At 38.5% G+C, this 19,943-nt stretch overlaps 1 protein-coding gene and 1 long non-coding RNA gene across 3 annotated transcripts in view; one reads left to right on the plus strand and one right to left on the minus strand.

Annotated features, from left to right (window-relative positions):
• The window catches only part of LOC121726700, a 222,231-nt gene that overhangs the window by 95,214 nt on the left and 107,074 nt on the right, over nucleotides 1-19,943 (minus strand). The gene's annotated exons all lie outside the window — the stretch shown is intronic.
• LOC121726702 lies at nucleotides 1,165-19,602 on the plus strand. Its single transcript, XR_006035566.1, has 4 exons — nucleotides 1,165-1,176; nucleotides 4,942-4,945; nucleotides 17,897-17,904; nucleotides 19,497-19,602. It is a non-coding gene; the product is annotated as an uncharacterized LOC121726702 (long non-coding RNA).

The raw sequence follows: 19,943 nt of genomic DNA on the forward strand, positions 1-19,943 counted from the left end.
CGAACTATTAATTCTAATAACATTTGCTCGACTCGACGACTGCCAGAGCTCCTGTATAGTGTATTGACATCACAACCTCAATCCTGTGGTATGTAGTTTTGGCGTGGGAGAGCCACGCTTCGGCACGAATGGGCCGGCTCGACCGGAAAAATACCACGTCCTCACAGAAAACCGGGGTGAAACAGCGCTTGCGCTGTGTTTCGCCGAGTGAGTGAGTTTACCGGCGGCCCAATCCCCTACCCAATTCCCTTCCCTACCCTCCCCTATTCCCTTCCCTTCCCATCCCTACTCTCCCCTTACCTTTTCCCTCTTAAATTAAAAGGCCGGCAACGCACCTGCAGCTCTTCTGATGCTGCGAGTGTCCATGGCCGACGGAAGTTGCTTTCCATCAGGTGACCCGTTTGCTCGTTTGCCCCTTTATTTCATAAAAAAAAATGTACACTAAATGTATTTATAGCAGTAAGTTTAAGTATCTCAGATTGTAGTAGCACATAATACCATTTTCAGTTTATCTACTAAAGGCGCGCTCATCTGCGATGGACACTCCAGTTAGCTGTTAAGCATTAGTGTCCTAACCCACAATTTTTTTTGTTGTTAAATTTTGAATGCAGTCTTGTTCTAAATCATCTAAAAAACAAAACTGCATTCATAACTCAATAGGTATTTTTTCTGTGGATTAGTACACGAATGCTTAACAGCGTCCAACTAGTTTTCTGAAAAAACAGCTCGTGGACTGCTGCGGTAAAGCTATTGCTAGCATTTCTATCAACTTATACAATTATAATTCGCATACGTCTAGTCGCACGCACACAAACACCGTGTCGAAATCAGGCAACGCCGCACCGCTGTGCCGGTCGAAGTGGAGGAGGAGTTATATTTTCGTAACGGATTTCTTGATTCGATCGCCGCACTCAAAGCCCGCGACAAAAGCTAAAATCTGTCCTGTGTGATGGACCGCCTTTAGAGCTTAAGGGGAGGTTATTCCTAAATTAGCAGGTCGATGTCTGTCAGTGCGAATATCGACGTAAATGACATTAAAATAACATTCATATCAGCGCGCCTTGTACAGTGGCGGTTACGACGCTCGCCGCGTCCATGATAGTGCGAAATAGGAGAAAAAACCTTTTTACTTAGATAAAAAATAGTATAACTAAACATGTATCCGTACATTTCCCTGTAAAATTTTAATAGTAATCAAACTATCCAAATTATTTTTTGTTTGAGTCCCTGTAAGTCCTATAAAACTCAAAATGTTTTTAAAATCGAGGTTGTTTCGGATTTTTTTTTATCGAGTAATATTATCTGTATTGTGTTTCTAACCATAAAAGTCACTAGTTAAAAGATGTATCTATACATGTATATATTTTTCAGTTTTTTTTAATGACGCTTTCTTTAAGAATTACTCATTCTAGAAACGTGAATTTGGAATAACCTACCCTTAAGCTTATTTTAGGACTATTCCCAAGGATTACTAAATTTTACCTAGTGCCTTTTAATAAGGCAAATAAAAGCTTACACTTCATCGCATCGCGCTCTATGTCGATGGCACCAGACGCTTATCTATCTCAAATAGAGAAAAATTCAATTCAATTCATATATTCTTTGTACGTTTGAAGGCTTAAAAAGCGTTTATTCTCGGTGACAAAAAACAGATTAGGTTTAGGCTCCGTGGGCTTACGGAAAATTTATTACTCGCGTATTTGAAAATAAATGTTAGTAAAAAATTACACTGAAGGCGTTAATGGTGTAACCTAATACACAGATTGTTGTTTTTGCTGTGAAAAATAGAAAGTAAGTATATTAGCATATTGCCATTTTCATAATACTTATTACTTATACTGTACCGCAAACAAAACTATCCTCTTTATTATACAGGGCGGAACAAATCGAAATGATACTTTAAATAGGTTGTATATATTATTATGTGTCCCATATAATGAGTTCACTGTAGAAGTTGCAGCACTGAAAGAGCAATTTTTTTTAGATTTGTATGGGCCAGCGCCCCAGGGTCATGCATACAAAAGTTACTCTCTCAGCGCTGCTACTTTCACAGTGAATCAATATAAGGGACACCTACACACCCTAAAGTATTATCACTTAGTTTTGTTACACCCTGTATAAAAATAGGGAGGTATACAACGTACAAAGTCTCGTTAGATAGTTTGAAGGAGACGAGAGACTAGTGGCTACACTGGTCCCCTACTCCAGAAACATAATCAAAATAGAATCAATTTCGACTAAAGCTTGACCGCTGTAAAATCGACCCTCGTAGCATACTCGTAAGTCGTAGCATAAATTTAGTATGATACGAGTATGCTACGAAGGTCGACTTTACAGCGCTCAAGCTATAACGAGTTGGATCGAGTTTTTTTGAGAGTGCGCATGAATCTATACTAAAAAACAATAATTTGTTGTTTCAGCTTATAATTATTTATTTAGCTCGTTTTATGATATTATCTTGTAGAGATCACGTGCGAACTTCACGATGCAGGCTCAAAAGGAAAGCAGTTGAAATGTGAAAGAATAGACGTACTGACAGATTTTAGGAAAAAGGTGACGAATTTCATTGGCAGAAATATTGATCACTTTCTGTATAAAGTCTACTGTTGGTAGTTATGTTAGGTTAGGTCAGGCTTTAAGTACAAGCAGTAAGTAACAAACTGAGCCTTTACACCATCAAAGCATCAAAAGCTATTGAAATCGAGTTGATTCGATTCTCGATTGCGTCTTACTCGGGGGTCAGGAGTAGGGGTTCTGGGTGTAAATATTGCAAGTCAAACAGCAAGTATTGAAGGTGTTTACTGCATTATCGCGCGGTTGTTTGAGTTAGTTGGGGGGTTGGACACCCCGTAGTATACTAGTAATATCTTAGATCAAAGTACACGACCTTGTTCAAAGTACATAATATTATGTTGTGTTCACTGACATAGTATGTACTACGTACTAGACTCGACAACGCAACGCAATGCTTAGTCACATTCAACGTAATCTATATAGCAGCAGTGCACTTAGTCGCCCGCGAGCTCTTCTGCGCACCAGACGTACCACAATCAAAAACGAAACCAAAAAAAGTCGCAAAAATGCCTAGTTGTGGGTTAAGATACTGCAAAAAAGATTCCAGTAACACTTCCAAATGCAACGGAATAACATTTCATCGGTATTAGCATTCTTATTTAATTATTTTCAATTAAAATACGAACATTCAATTACTAGGCGAAGACGCGCGCCATTTTGCATTGTCATAGAGTAGTAGATTCAGAGTGTAATGTAGGCAGAATACAGATCTATGATAAGACGACGATGAATGAAGTACTTACTCACGTAGACGAGTTTGTATTTTGGTAATATGTATTTAAAATATTACGTACATTATATATGCGTACATTATAATAATTTTATTATGGTACATTTTTGAAAATATTTAAGTAATTTAAATAAGGTAATTAGCTATAGTGGACTATGGATCCATATTAATTATAAATTTTATAAAAAAGTGAATTTTTATTTTTATTTTATCCACTTACTCAAATAGATTCTGCATTCATTCGAGTGTAGGCACAAAACTGTGTCACTTGTGCGGTACTGATCTATAGCAATCACCGCCCCGCCTCCCACCCCGCTCATGCCTCAAGTGCGACATGTTTTTTGTTCGCAATAGCTGCTCTAGTACGTAGTACTTACTACCTCAGTGGTTGTGTTGTTGTTCGTTGACGAACTCTTTTATTATGAATCTGTTCTTACCGAAAATAAATGTAAGATACGTAAACGAGAGAGACGCCAAGTAATTTTTTTTTTAATGTTCATAAGGAAAAATAAAGTCGGCTTGGCATTGTCGAATAGCGCCTCGATATACCTACTTGAAAAGAAAGACTTTAACTAGCTGTCCCGGTGAACTTCGTGTCACTTTAAAACCTTCCCTTGACTTCTACGAAACTTTCAAGACTAAAATTAGCCCAATCCGTTCAGCCGTTTTCGAGTTTGAGCGCGACTAACACATTTGAAAATCCATTTTATATATAAGATTAAATTAAATATTCAGACCGGCAACGCACCAGCAGCTCTTCTGATGTTGCGAGCGTCCATGGGCGACGGTAGTTGCTTTCCATCAGGTGATCAGTTTGCTCGTTTGCCCCCTAATCTTATAAAAAAAAGTATTTTAAGGCGCTTTTATAGTGTCAATTTTCATTACTGTTCGTTATTCGAATAAAAGAGAATAGCTATGTCCACACTGTGCACTTTCATCTTCAATTTTCGTCATCAACTTTCATATTGGCGCATTCAATAATTGAATGCAGCATCAAGGAACGCAACGCCAATATTGTCATTTTTGAAGTTTTGGATACGCATGCGTGACGGGCATGCCTCACGTTCGCTGTTCACTGCTCTAAAACGCATGCCCTTGACGAACAGAAAAAGGCACAGTGTATACAAAGCTATTATTAGACTGTGCCCAGTTCAACATCGAAGTAATTTTTGAATAAGTAATAAGAAAACGATAATTAAATTTTTATCTTGTAACTTTTATTAGACAAACAAACATTTAATAACTTTTTTCATTACAATAGTTGGATTAGATTAAATATAATATTTCCCGATGTCCGCAGCTCGAAGCTAAAGTTATCTTCCAAGTTAAATCAGTCTTAACTGTCCGCGTTAAATAAACCAAGAAGTTTCGAAGGAATTTTATAAAATCACTATCACAAGTTATGCTGTAACTTCTAAACGAAATGTTACGGATGATTGAAAGTTTTAATATTCATGTAGGTTGATGTTTTACTTCAATCTTTAGTTTAAAGATATTTTATAACCATTTAAGTTTAAAGATTTTTGTATTGGAAATTGGGGAATAATTAATACACAAACTTATCAATATTTATCATGTTGTTTTCACAAAGTACTATCAGAGAAATTGATTCCTAGTCAGATGGGGAACCTACGTAGTTTGGTCACGTTACGTCAAACGCAGCCGACAGATCACAGTTAACATTGAATTGACATGATCCGACCAAATGACGTTGGTCTGTCATCTGCCTAGGAATCAATTTCCTCAATGGTACATAAGTAGAGCTGTAGCTCTATATTCTATAATCCACAGAATAGATGTATTCTATGGATTGTACTCATTATAGAGTTACCTCTACATCACAAGTTACAAAATAGTAAATTGATTGTGACTTCTTAGGTTTACGCGAGTATCCTGATATTACGGATGACCCATGATATTACGGATTTTTGTCCCGGAACACTTTTATTAATCCCGACGTTTCGGCTGCATTACAGCGGCCGTGGTCACGGGTGGACTGAGCCTCTGAGGTGACAGGCGTCCAATTCATTCATTACTCTGTCCACATTGTGCCTTTATGTTCGTCAAGGGCATGCGTTATAGCGCAGTCAACAGCGAACGTGAGGCACGCCCGCGACGCATGCCCTCTGACCGTACCCAAAAAACAAAAATGACAATGTTGGCGTTGCGTTCGTTGACGCATTCAATTATCGAATGCGCTAAAACGAAAGTTGAATAAAAGAAGATGACGAAAATTTAAGACGAAAGCGCATAGTGTGGACATAGCTATTGAAGTTCTTCAACTACCCGAAGATTCATCGATTTTTGTTTGCTTTCCGATCTACGCAGATCGGAAAGCAAACAAAAATCGCAAACATGCGTAGATCATCATCACCCGATATGCGACTGTTAACGCGTTGCATGCTCTTTCTGCTCTCAATCCAACCAAGATCCAACAGTTTTCGATAGATCAAATCAAAATCAGCCAAGACTTGGGAAAAGTACATCACGAAAGTTGCGACAAACAATTCTTCAATCAAGAGGATGGCGTCGTGGCCAAATTACCGCGGCCCGGGACCGCCAACTTGGGCCGTTACTTACCCAGGCTTTACGACGGCTGCCGTAGATGTAAATATCATAGAAACGCCCTAAAGCTAAAGGTCAACTCATATTGCAATGTTGCGAGGCGTTGCGATGTTTTTATAAATGAGCCAAGTTCAGTTTTACATGGCATTGAATTCGCGTTACTAAAAGTTTAGTTTTTAATTTGTGATTTAAAAATGCATCGCTTAGAATCGCCGAGTCACGTTGCAATGAGAACTGATCCTCAGAAGCAAATTGTATAAATTGAGAGACAAAAACCATAGTAAAAGGAAGGGAAGTATGTTATCTTCATACAAAGGCACCGCGCGCGGCTTGTATGTGTGCGCCATAGTATCAATGCGTCGCCACGTACAGCACACAACAAAATCTCGACGGTACCAGCCTAGTAAAACTGGCCGAGATTTTGTTGTGTGCCGTACGTGGAGACGCATTGATACTATGGGGCACAAATACAATCCGCGCGCGGTGCCTTTGTATGAAGATAACTTACTTCCCCTCCTTTTACTATGCAAAAACTTTGGTATTTAAGCGACTTTCACAGTATCTTGTGGTAGGTGTTGAGATAATATTTAGATGTATTAAAAGAAACACATTTATTTCTGAATTATAATATTTACTTAAAAAGTCTTTCAATTTTTTGTTATCATGTAAGGCGGATATGGAGCGCCTTACTTTTTGATAGTTTATGTTTGAAGCAGTACTCTTCCCACATACAGCTTTAAAAGACTGGGATTTTTGGCTTCCATGCCATATCTAATATCTATACTCCCCAGCTCTACATCGGCTGGGCAATAATCCTGTAATGGTAGTACCCGACGACCGCCAACTATTCGGCGCCACATTCACAAAATGGCGCGCGCTAATGCGGCTCGTACATTATTCAAAACATATTTGCATAATAATTATAACAATCCCTATTCCGCTATTTTGTCCGAGAGAGAACACTGGATGGAGCGGTCATATTGTGTGTCATGTTCAAAGACTTCTAAATAGAAGTTTTTGGTCATGTTGTGCTTATGTGCCATCCCTGTGAGGTCTTAACATACTATACACCTACCTAGAGACTACGCACAAAATCTCGCATGACAGCTCCATCCAGTGTCCTCCCTCGGACAAAATATACAACAGCCGAATATTTATAATAGAAATCAGAAATTTTGAAAAGAACAATGCGGATTGCGGACAACAAATTCGTTCGCGTTAACACGCACCTAATCGTGCGTGTTAACGCGAACGCATGTGCGTTTCAAGAATTTGATTTTGAACACAGATTAGTAACGGTACTTCCTTTTTAGGGTTCCGTACCCAAAACGGTAAAAACGGGACCCTATTACTGAGACTTCGATGTCTGTCCGTCTGTCTCCAGGCTGTAACTCAAGAACCGCTATAGCTAGAATTCTGAAATTATCTGTTGCTGCTATAACAACAAATACTAAAAACAAAATAAAATTAATATTTAAGGGGGGCTCACATACAATAAACGTGATTTTTTTGGACTTTTTTGCTCTATATCAACAATGGCAACAGGTAGGTACTTAAATTTTTTAAATGTCCTTAATTATATATGTACGTCCTTAATATTTAATAATAATATTAAAATATAATAAAAAATTAATGGGGGCTCCCATACAAAAAAAACACAATTTTTGGCCTAAATTTATCTATAATGGTACGGAACCCTACGTGCGCGAGTCCGACTCGCACTTGGCCGATTATTTTACTTGGCCATGTAGGATTCTGCTGTGCTGAGGAAAAAGAGAATGGGCACGTTTGGAAGCAGTCAATGGCGGAGAAGATCAAGCAAACTTAATGGAATTACAAGAACAAAAAAAATATAAATATGTGGGGCATTCGTGTAATGCCGCGTTAAAGCTAATGCATGGTATTTTTTATCAACGCAATTATAATTCGCATACGTCTAGTCGCACGCACACAAACACCGTATCAAAGTCAGGGTAACACTGCTCCGACACGCACGCTCTGTGTGGAGTGTGTTATGTTTTTGTTGTTACGAAATTTCTTGATTCGATCGCTACTATAAAAGTTATGCAATATAGCTTAAAAATAATTAATGTTTTGTTAAAATATAGCTAAAACATTTCGATACATCATGAACATTCGGCCAAATGGCACGGCAGGCCGTGTCCAAAGCGAGGGACAACAAATAAAAAATGTCTCCCGCAGTAAAAGTTGATTAAACGTCTAGAACCGAGCAGAGTTATTTGCCGATGGCGTTTTGGCTCGTTTTGTCTCTAATTGTGTTTACATTAATTGCCAGCTTAAACGGCGATCATTAGGCACTTCGAACATTCGCTTATTGCGCGGGAACTGTACATTTTCCCAAGATAAAAGTATTCTATGTTTCTTCCCGGGACACAAACTATCTCTATACCCGGCAAATTCAATCGGATTCCGCGTACGGCGTAGCTAAAACCCTTTAAGCAAGCCTTTATCACCTGTGCGGTATAAATAGATACTGAATTGATCTAGACTCTACCGGGCTCTGAGCGAGGAGACCGAATCAAGATATTCCGTAACGAAAATAAACCTAACACATCGTCTAACGTCGTTTGAGTTCGGCAGACTTCGGCACGGCGTTTGTGTGCGTGCGACTAGAAGTATGCGCTTAGACTAGCTATTGCTTAGCAATAGCTTTACCACGTCACCCGCGAGTGTCACACATATTTTTTATCTTTCTATCATCGATAACATGAAATTTCGCTAAAGTTCCCGCAATTTATACGTGGGAGAGCCATGCTTCGGCACGAATGAGCCGGCTCGACCGGATAAATACCACGTTCTCACAGAAAACCGGCGTGAAACAGCGCTTGCGCTGTGTTTCGCCGAGTGAGTGAGTTTACCGGAGGCCCAATCCCCTAACCCCTACCCTATTCCCTTCCCTACCCTCAACTATTCCCTTCCCTTCCCTACCCTCCGCTATTACCCTATTCCCTCTTAAAAGGCCGGCAACGCACTTGCAGCTCTTCTGATGCTGCGAGTGTTGTTAGGGCGACGGAAGTTGCTTTCCATCAGGTGACCCGTTTGCTCGTTTGCCCCCTTATTACGTTAAATAGCGTAATGTGTAAGTAGGAGCAGTCGGAATTGTCTCGGAGATAAGCCCGCGTAGACACCATATATTCTGGTCTTTATTCGCCGCGTACGGACGGAATTTGTAAGTAAATATGTGATCTCGGCCTATTGATTCACCCTATGTAAATACATTTTCGCCTATGTAATGTGTTGAATGATAAAAAACTATTATTTAATGTTTTGTTAACATCAAGAATTACAAGAACTTTTCTACCTATAAAATAAAAATGAATTTTAAATTTTGTTAGTCTCATTAAAACTCGAGATAGGCTGAACCGATTTGGATAATTCAGGGTTTATATGTAGGTTTATATTTAGGACGAAAGTGATACTAAGATCACTGTAGTTATTATCTACAATTATTAATGTACTTATTTAAAAGAAATATTATAAACTTGATATTGCTTCCAACTTCATTGCGTTAGTAGTTAATCATCTAGAACCGTCCTTTTTTCTGTGATAAGACTTATCAGTATAGTATATCCCGGGACTATAATATATCTGCACACCCATCAAAATCATTATAGCAGTTATAGCGTGAAGAGGTAACAGACTCATTCACATTTACAATTTATAATAATAATACTCCCCACACCGGTTTCGGTGACGGTGGCCAGCTTCATTGAAACCAGGCCAGGTACGCAGGAGTAATTTTATAGTGCTCAAGTGTGTGCGCAGTACACAAGAGCACTCTCTATTCCTTCACTCTCATAACCCAGTGGGACGGGAGACCTATACGACCGGCGAGAGATCAGGCGCAGGACCGACTTTTTACATGCCCATCCGACGCATGGATCATCTTACTTGTCAGACAATCAGGTGATCAGCCTGCATTGTCCTAACCAAACTTGGAAATAACATGTTTCCAACGCGGGAATCGAACCCACAACTTCCGAGTCGAGAGCCGCGCTCTATACCACTAGACCACGGAGGCGTTTTACAATTTACAATTTATGATACCCAGACGTCTACGTACATCTTTGAACCTAAACGGTTACGGTAGGTATATTATTAAAAAATTTGACGATCCCACCCCTCTGCCGCTCCGTCGGCGTAGGACGGGAGTGCGGAGGCGACGCTATGCGAACCTCCTAAATCTCGTCTAACGGGGCTCCGGGAGAGGATGGGAACCTCCCCGGATTAGCCAGTCCCGGCGCCGAGGGGAAGGCTTCAGTTTGCCGAAGCGTTCCCTAACTTTGGTGGAAGTCCGGTCTTTTCTGGGGAAGACCGGCCGGTCGTGGAGGGAGTCCTGTGTTTGTTAGATCCGGGACATCCCTCCTTTATACGGCTGAAGGCGAACCGCAGGTGGTTTTAGTGAGTAAGAGTCTCACATACCCCCAGGGTGCTTCAGCTAACTGAGGCACATCCCCAACCCGAGGCACCCATGATGGGTTTACCCTGCGCAAAAAAAATGGTATAATATTAAAGATCTTTGGCCAATTTTCACCAAACGATGCATTTATTTATTTTGAAAATTTCCCCATTTGGAAAACACAAACACAATATACGTGCCGTAGCCCGTAGGGTACCCGTATCTGAATGTATAAGTTGTGCCGGGGGGTGTATCGGGGAAACTTCATACAAAAACGACATGGATCCGTGCCAATTGCGAACTGCGCGAGAACTTCGTAATTTCTAAATACTCTTTGATAATGTCCAGTGATATAATACTTTAAGGCCTTCGTGTTGGATGGATAACCATGATTGCGAAGTTGTCAATAGCATGCAATCGACGTCGATCGTGATTCGTGGGCAAACCGGAATGGCAGCGGCGAGGCGAGCACTTTTAGTGTTATACGATTTTAAACTTCATCTTCATTATTGTAATACAATAAACATAGCATCGCTTGAGAAGTCTACGGCCGCCCGTGGCCTCTCGTACGCGATCTCCGCGGTCGCCTCGCCGCGCGCCGCTGCGGGCTGCCATTCCGGTTTGGCGCGGCCCTAAGTCGTACCGCTTCACGCTTGTTTTGGTAAATCTTTGCCTACGTTGAGATGGTCGTACAAAGCGTCAAGGACTTAAAAAGAAGTAACAGACAGATGGACATATTTTACACCATAAATAGTGTATGGATTTTTACAAAATATTTTTAACTGAAAACCAAAAATAAAAGTAAATATTTATTAAACCCGTTAATAATTTTTCGGCGTGCTAACAAAAGAACCCACACAAAATAAAATTCAAAATGAAGACACCACTTTTTATGATTTTACAGATTTTTTTTTCCATTTCTACTATATTTTGTTCTGTATTACGCGTCGAGCGGTGGGCACATTTAAAATTTACGTCTACGTCTCGTTGACCCTCATAAATTCAGTGTTATTGTGAAGGTGTATCTTTTTATGATGTATTACTCCTAAATACAGTAGAATATTGTCGGCTGTTTTACCGTATGCGCCCTCCAATATTATAAAAAAACCTATTGAGCGTAGAGTTATGGACGAAATAAACAGAATGGTCCAAGCAAAATATAATTTATGGATTTTGATATTATAATCTAGTTAAATATGGTTACCTAATGTTCTTATCTTAAATGCATGTTAATATGGCTATATTTTGTTAAAAACCCGAATCAAACATTATTAATATTATTATTAATTTTTGATTCGGCGTAAACTCACTCACTCGGCGAAAAACAGCGCTTGCGCTGTGTTTCGCCGAGTGAGTGAGTTTACCGGAGGCCCAATCCCCTATTCCCTACCCTACCCTATTCCCTTCCCTTCCCTTCCCATCCCTACCCTTCCCTATTCCCTCTTAAAAGGCCGGCAACGCACCTGCAGCTCTTCTGATGCTGCGAGTGTCCATGGACGACGAAAGTTGCTTTCCATCAGGTGACCCGTTTGCTCGTTTGCCCCCTTATCTCATAAAAAAAAAAATATACTATTACAGTATTCTTCACTGCACAGTTTATACGAGATGTTAAATTTGATATTATCAAATATTTTTTAAAACATCATTCGCTACAGAGCTTATGCTTACATATTTTGGATAAATATTAATTTTAAATGAAGTATAGTTAGTATAATATGGAAGCAATAACAGAATCGTTTGGCTGAAGCCGAGGTATTTGGTTAGCCACTGAGAAGTGTATAATTACTGAACACGGAATGTTAGTGTCGGTATGCCGTAATAAAATAACCTCCTAAAACATCCTAAATACTTGCCTTGATGAAACGTTTTGTTGGGACTTCTCTTTGTTTTACTGTCGGACTTTTTAGTTGGTTCCTGCAAGTTTGTTTCGTGGAAATTAACATAAAAATAACTACATATTTCGTATTCTGAAATAATTCCAATAATTTAAGCTCTAACAACAGACTCAGCGTTGTTTAATGGTCACTTAACTTTAATTTAATGTACCATCGAGGAAATTCATTCCGAGGCAGTTGACAGACCAATGTCATAATATTATTATGGTCGGATCATGTCAATTCAATGTAATAATTGTGATCTGTCGGCTGGGTTTGACGTAACGCAACCACACTACGTAGGGGAGATCTGCCTAGGAATCAACTTCTCTGATAGTACATTGTAGAGAACTTTGAAAATGTATGGAGTGTATGTCAAATATTCATTGAATTTAAGTTAATCATTAAATTACGGCCGTTACAGGCTTAAGAGGATACACCAGCGGCTAGAGAAATGACAAAAAAGGAAGTGTAATATCTATAGCTGCTGTCTCCCTTACCTCAAGCCTATACCTCAGAACGCGATAGAGACAACTGCAGAAAATCAACGATTCGTTCTCCCCTGATTCCTTCTCCAAAACTTAACCGATTTAAGTACTTTTTCATTAAAGATTAAAGAAAGGCTTGAGCTGTGTTCCTATGTTTTTTTTTTGTATAATCTAGCCAAATCTGTTTTCTGGATGTTTGAACACAGCGGAAAATCTGGCCATTTTTTTGGGTTTTTGAACGTTCATATCTTATTTAATAATTAAATTTAAAAAAAAAAAGAAAACATAGGGACATTGTATTAGTGGCCGTAAACATCCAGGAAAAAAATTATAACTCTACTAGCATTATCCAGGGAGGAAACAGGGGACAGCGTTTGTATGTCAAAAAGGACGGTGTGGACTCCTCTTAAAACGCGCGACGCAGGGCTGCTTTAGCTCATAGGCCATAGGTGTTATAGCATCTAGGCACAGATTACTAAATACAGATTAATAAATACTAGGTAAATCTAGGTACGTCGCTCTGTAAGCTGACCCAAAGGTCTCCTAGCAAACTTCAGAAAGCACAGCATTAAACTCTCATATTTCCGAGCATATTCCAATAATGAAAACGAGAAAAGACATTTCGTTTCACGGAAAAAACATTCCCAGAGGAGGCGCGTTTGAAGTATTTTGCTGGCGCCGACTTTGAGTCACAAATCTCAATTACATTATCAAGGCATTTGATTCCGTCGCAATTAAATGGTATTATCGGTTTAATCGAGATGACAAGTTATCTTAGCATACGGATAAAAAAGCTTTTAAATCTTTTTATCGTAAAAGACATTTTGAATGTCCGATTTAAATTCTGTAACTCAGACTATATAATAGTATTACAGACATCTTTGTGAAAATAAAAAAGGATGGCGGTTAAATATGTGTAAATATACAAAGCCATGCTCGGCTCAGGTTAGACTAACTTTGGGATACGCAAAAATGTGTCTTCCATTTTTTCTTTGCTTTGTTATGAAATAATAGTAAGTACAGTAATACACCGCTTTACGCGACCCCGTTTTGAGCGGTTTCACTATAATTTCGCGCTCATAATAATATCATAGGGCTTCTCGAAAAAGTGCGTATAAACATAAAATATGTAGCCATCAGTATAGACAATGATGATAACTGTGTCTTGACCGTGTGTCAAACAATTGAAAACAGTGTTTAGTATTTTATAAAAACGTAAAAAAAACGCTACCCAAAAGATAATAAATAAGTAAGTACATATATTTTTCATAAAAAATCATTAACGGTGTGTATTGCATAAAGTGCCTTTTGAATTAAAATGATTAGTTAAAATGATTCGTACTTACTTTTTTATGTGACTAGTTTAAGGCCCTGTATTCCCAAAAACGGACGATTTTCAAGATTTAAAAGTGACAGTAGACACAAAAATATAGTAATTTAAATTCTGAAAAAAATATATGTGTTAGTTAAGGATCTAACACAGTGGAATTTAAATTCTATTACACAATATCATGAACTTCACTCGATAGAAAAAAATCCCAAACTTACCTCTTTTTTTAACGAATTTTCCATACTATGTCCAAATTATTTGGAATTTTCAGATAATTTAAAGGTTCGGCTGGTACGCTTTCAGTCACACACTTTGCGCCTGCTATTTCATAGTTTTTTGATCGTCGTTTTTTTATACATCAATTAAATCGAGTCAAAAGAACGAATCGCCCTAGATATATTCTTTGTTTTTAATTCAGTGCAAAAATTATCTGAGAATTCCAAATAATTTGGACATAGTATGGAAAATTCGTTAAAAGAAGAGGTAAGTTTGGGATTTTTTTCTATCGAGTGAAGTTCATGATATTGTGTAATGGAATATAAATTCCACTGTGTTAGATCCTGAACTAACACATATATTTTTTTCAGAATTTAAATTACTATATTTTTGTGTCTACTGTCACTTTAAATTTTGAAAATCGTCCGTTTTTGGAAATACAGGGCCTTAATCATAAACCCCGATATACGCGAATTTCAGTTAACGCGATTTTTTCCGGAACGTATCCCTCACGTAAAGCGGTATATTACTGTACATATTATTGATTTGATGGGCATAATTGATTGATTGAATATGACAATATTTTTCTATAGAAATGGCTAAAACGAGCCACAGCGATTAAACTTCTTGGAAACAGCTATTTTTGACACTCTGTTACTTCTATTATCTATTCTGTGACTCTGTTAGAAGTTATAACTTGTGGGCTGCGTCATTCAAGGAAATAAGAATGTATTTCACATAATGTGTGATAAATGTCCGCATTTTATATAAACATTCGTAGTGGCGGTATAAATCTTCAAGTCGGGAGAATATATTGTCGAGACTTTCATATTTTACGAACACTTTCTATGGAAGCGCGACGAGCCGGATTAAAAAGTTTTCGCATAAAAGTATCAATATTATGGAAATATACAGACGCAGATGCATATAAAAGTATTGAGTTTTAAGGGTGCGATTCTATAAAGTGTAATAAATAAAGGATTTTTGGAGTATAAGAAGTGGTACATAGTATATGGCCATGACGGCCTTGATGACGACGACTAGATGGCGCCCGCAACTCCGTTCAACGGAATTGAACAAATTTTGGCACAACGGAGTCCGTTGTGCCAAAATTCGTTTATCGCGCAATAACCGTACATTTTTCCGAAATAAAAAGTACTTAGGGCCTGTTCACATCTCCACGTCACGACGTCGTCAACGTGGAACTTTGACGTAACGTGGCACGGTACGTTGACGTGACGCGAAAATTTAAGTCAACGTAACGTGAAAATGCACGTCACGGTGTAGCAACATTTTAAGTATATATTTTTTCTTAAATCTCTCTCCCGTCTTCTTAACAATAGCAGAAGCAGAATACGTATTGTGCGGTCCATATCTAGACAAGTAGTGAAGAATGTAGCAGCAAGGCATGGTGACACGATGACGTACAATGTTGCTACATCGTGACGTGCATTTTTACGTTACGTTGACGTAAATTTTCACGTCGCGACAACGTGCCGTATCACGTTACCGCACCGTTCCACGTTGACGACGTCGTGACGTGGAGATGTGGACAGGCCCTTATCCTATGTCCTTTCCCAAATTACACAAAGTATCTCCATACCAAATTTCATCAAAATCACTTCGCTGAAGTTTTTGCGTGAAAAGGTAAGAAACAAACATACTTTCGCCTTTTTAGGGTTCCGTAGTCAACAAGGAACACTTATAGCTTCAGTCTGTCCGTCTGTCTGTCTGTCTGTCCGTATGTCTGTCTGTCTGTCTGGCCGCCTGTCTGTCTGGCCGTCTGTCTGTCCGCGGTTTTTCTCAGAGACTATAAGGCCTACAAAGCTGTAATTCGGCATGACTGTACATCTTAATGACGTCGACAAAATGGTATACTTATAAAATCTTTAAAAAATACCTTTTATATTATCAATATCAAACCAACTTCATTCTTCATCAATCATTTGTTAGTTGTTACAAAATTCTGATATACCTAACGTGGCAACACATCGCAAATTCAGAATAACATACCATATTACAATATATTGTGACATGGGACTTTCCTTAACTGATATTAATGTCTATAAGATGCTTTACGACCATATTCTTGAAGATGCGTACGTGATACGTCGTATATTATGTCTTTTATTTACACGACACGAAAATTGTATTATTTAAATGTTAGAACAAAATATGAATGGCGTGAGAAAACGCCGCTGGTAGGATTTTCGATACATAAGCAACATGAGAAAACTGTAGTATGTATAATATTATACAGGAAACAAAACTTAGTGGTAATACTTTAGGGAGTGTATGTGTCCCTTATGTAGAGTTCGCTGTGAAAGTAGCAGCGCTGAAACAGCCAAATATTTGGTCTGTCACGTTATTAGACAAAATATTTTTTTTAGCGGGGAAAAATGTGCGATTTCCCCGTAACAAACAATATTCCAAGAAGGTAAACGCAGTTTAAGCCTGAAGGCAACATTTCGCTTCAGATAGCACAATTTGAGATTATATTTCAGACAAAAATCTTAGAGACAGTACGGCTCCTGTAAACTAGTTAAAGAAGCAATATCATAAAACAAGTAAGAAAATCTTTTAATGGCGAGCTCTAAAATATTTATGGTGTTCACGATTTATAGGGACTTTTATCGTGAAAAATAGATATTCATCATCATGGAGACATTCCTGGTCTTATATTTAATCAATTAGTTTTTTACTGAAATATTTCTCTCGACCTCTGGCGACCAACAGAAACTTTGCGGTCCACCAGTCCCTACCCACAGATTGAAAAACATTATGATGAAGAACTGCCTTTACCACTTTACATACAAAGCTCTGAACCGATTTTAATGAGATTTAATGTGGAGATAGTGGATACAGGATAATTTATTGAAACTAATCGGTTCATTGGTTAGAATGTCTCCTTTCCGGCCTTTCCTTCCATAGATATGTTGGAATCCTACAAAGAACCGTTTTTAGGGTTCCGTAGCCAAATGGCAAAAAGCGGAACCCTAATAGATTCGTCATGTCTGTCTGTCTGGCTGTCTGTCCGTCCGTATGTCACAGCCACTTTTCTCCGAAACTATAAGAGCTATACTATAATGAAACTTGGTAAGTAGATGAAGTCTGTGAAGCGCATTAAGATTTTGATACAAAAATGGAAAAATTATTAAAAATTTTAGGGGTCCCCACAGGTACAACTGAACCAAAAAAAAAACATCTGACCTATGCGTGTGGGGTATCTATGGATAGGTCTTCAAAAATCATATTGAGGTTGCTAACATCATTTTTTCTAACCTGAATAGTTTGCGAGAGAGACTCTTCCAAAGTGGTAAAGTGTGCCCCCCCCCCCCCCCTCTAACTTCTAAAGTAGGGGCATGATAAGTCTAAAAAAATAATATATGATGTACATTACTATAAAAACTACCAACGAAAATTGGTTTGAACGAGATCCAGCCAGTAGTTTTTTTCTATAAATACGTCATAAATGGTAAACCTTAATTTAACTTTCATTAAATCAACTGAAATATAAAAATAAATCAAAAACCTTTTAATTTCATAAAAATAAACCTTACTGCTACTGCGGAACCCTTCATGGGCGAGTACAACTCGCACTTGGCCGGTTTTTTTTACTATCGCAAAATATACGGTTCCCACGCGATGTACAAACACGCAAGCCAAACGTCGTTGCGAACAACAAAGTATATTATGTAGTAATTATTGTTATTGTATACTTAGTAGAACAATAATTTAATAGTGTCAATAATATTATTCGTAACAAGTCCGCCATTTTTTATAGTAATTTCCAGAAGTCATCAGCTGAACGAGTTCTTGTGTTCCTACGCATTTATAGTCATCTTACATTTTACGTGTAATTATTGAATATTATGTTAAGTAAATTTTTACCAAACTGTGTATTACTTTTGGAATATTGTGTCCACTGTATGGGGTGGAGGGTTGATAGTCTGAGACACAGGAACTCCTAGTTCAGGCATCAACTCACCTAAACGCTTACTGTTAAACTGTTACAAATAGTGTATTTTCTACTTTAAGGTGAGAAATAAATTATATTATAATTATTCTTCTAGTTCAATTTATTATCACATTGAGTAAAAATCCAAATAAATGAACATCCAAAAACAATTGGTAAGACAAAACAATTTTAGCAAAGTAACATAAAATGTTTTAATTACTTAGTTAAAAAAAGTTTAGCCTTAATTTCCAGTCAAGTCCGTTTCATCTGACTTTTCATAAAACACTGACTGACCGTTTTATGAAAAGTCAGATGGAACGTCAGGTTGACTTACATAGGTTGTATGTACCCCGAGGCCTGAACCCATAGTTTACACGAAGTATTCTGGCTAACTCAGACGAGCTCCTTTTGGTCGCGACTGGTCGGCGGTCGCACACTTCTACTAGAGTTGACATTGAAGAAGTATGCGGCTTCAAAAATATTTTCTCATACAAACCTTTACAATGTCGCTATCTAAGGGTCAATTTATAATAGCGCAGAGTCGAAGCGAAGCGAAACGAATTCTCAAAAACTGAAGACGGAAAATTCAACCTTAACTCCAGAGCGTAACGTATAAATACATTACTTCTGCGGACTGCGAGGCTAATCAGCGTTAGTCGGGCGCATTCACACGAATTCGCGCGTATGCGCGCGCCGCTTCAAATTGTCAGAAGTAATAAAGTGCGTTAATGCTTTGGAGTTAAGGTTGAATTTGTAATGTTCAGTTTTAATAATTCGCTTCGATGCGCTTCGACTCTGTACTAGTATAATTTAACCCTAACAAACTATATTTTTTAAGTCCGTTGACCCAAAATACTGCAAAACCTAGACTAAGGGCCTGTTTCACCACTTACGGATAAGCGCCGGATAGGCTATCCACAACCTATCTGAGAGATTCTCCTAAGTCTATGTGTCAAGTTAAGTTGTGGATAGCCTATCCGGTACTTACCAGGAAGTGGTGAAACAGCCGCTAAGTGTTTTACACTTACTTCGTAATATCCTTAAACATATTTTTACTACCAAACCATACTAGCTATACATTATTTTGTAGCGTCCAAGTGTAGCACAGCACTTCCTTTACACTCGCAAGACGCAATATATAGCTTTGTCCGAACTGTGCCGTTTTTTGTTCATCAAGGGCATGCGTTATAGCGCAGTCAATATCGCACGTGAGGCATGCCCGCGACGCTATGACACTTTTCTTTCCAACGCGGGCGGATTTTGACGCATTCAATTATTGAATATGCCAAACGAAAGATAAATAAAAAGATGATGACGAAAATTGAAGATGAAATTGCATAGTGTGGACATAGCTGTTATTGGCCCTATGTACTTACTATTTTCCGTTAGTATAATGCATATTGTAAAATTGATGGCTGTTGTTATCCCAAATAAATAAATAAAATAATAATAGCTCCCACACCGATTTCGGTGACGGTGGCCGGTTTCATTGAAACCAGGCCAGCTACGCAGGAGTAATTTTATAGTGCCCAAGTGTGTGCGCAGTACACAAGAGCACTCTCTATTCCTTTACTCTCATAACCCAGTGGGACGGAAGACAGACACGACTGGCGAGAAATCAGGCGCAGGACCGACTTTTTACATGCCCATCCGACGCATGGATCATCTTACTTGTCAGACAATCAGGTGATCAGCCTGCATTGTCCTAACCAAACTTGGAAATATCATAATATTTCCAACGCGGGAATCGAACCCACGACCTCCGAGTCAAGAGCCGCGCTCTGTACC

The sequence above is a fragment of the Aricia agestis genome, chromosome 4 (genome assembly GCF_905147365.1).
Source record: "Aricia agestis chromosome 4, ilAriAges1.1, whole genome shotgun sequence".
Classification (NCBI taxonomy): domain Eukaryota; kingdom Metazoa; phylum Arthropoda; class Insecta; order Lepidoptera; family Lycaenidae; genus Aricia; species Aricia agestis.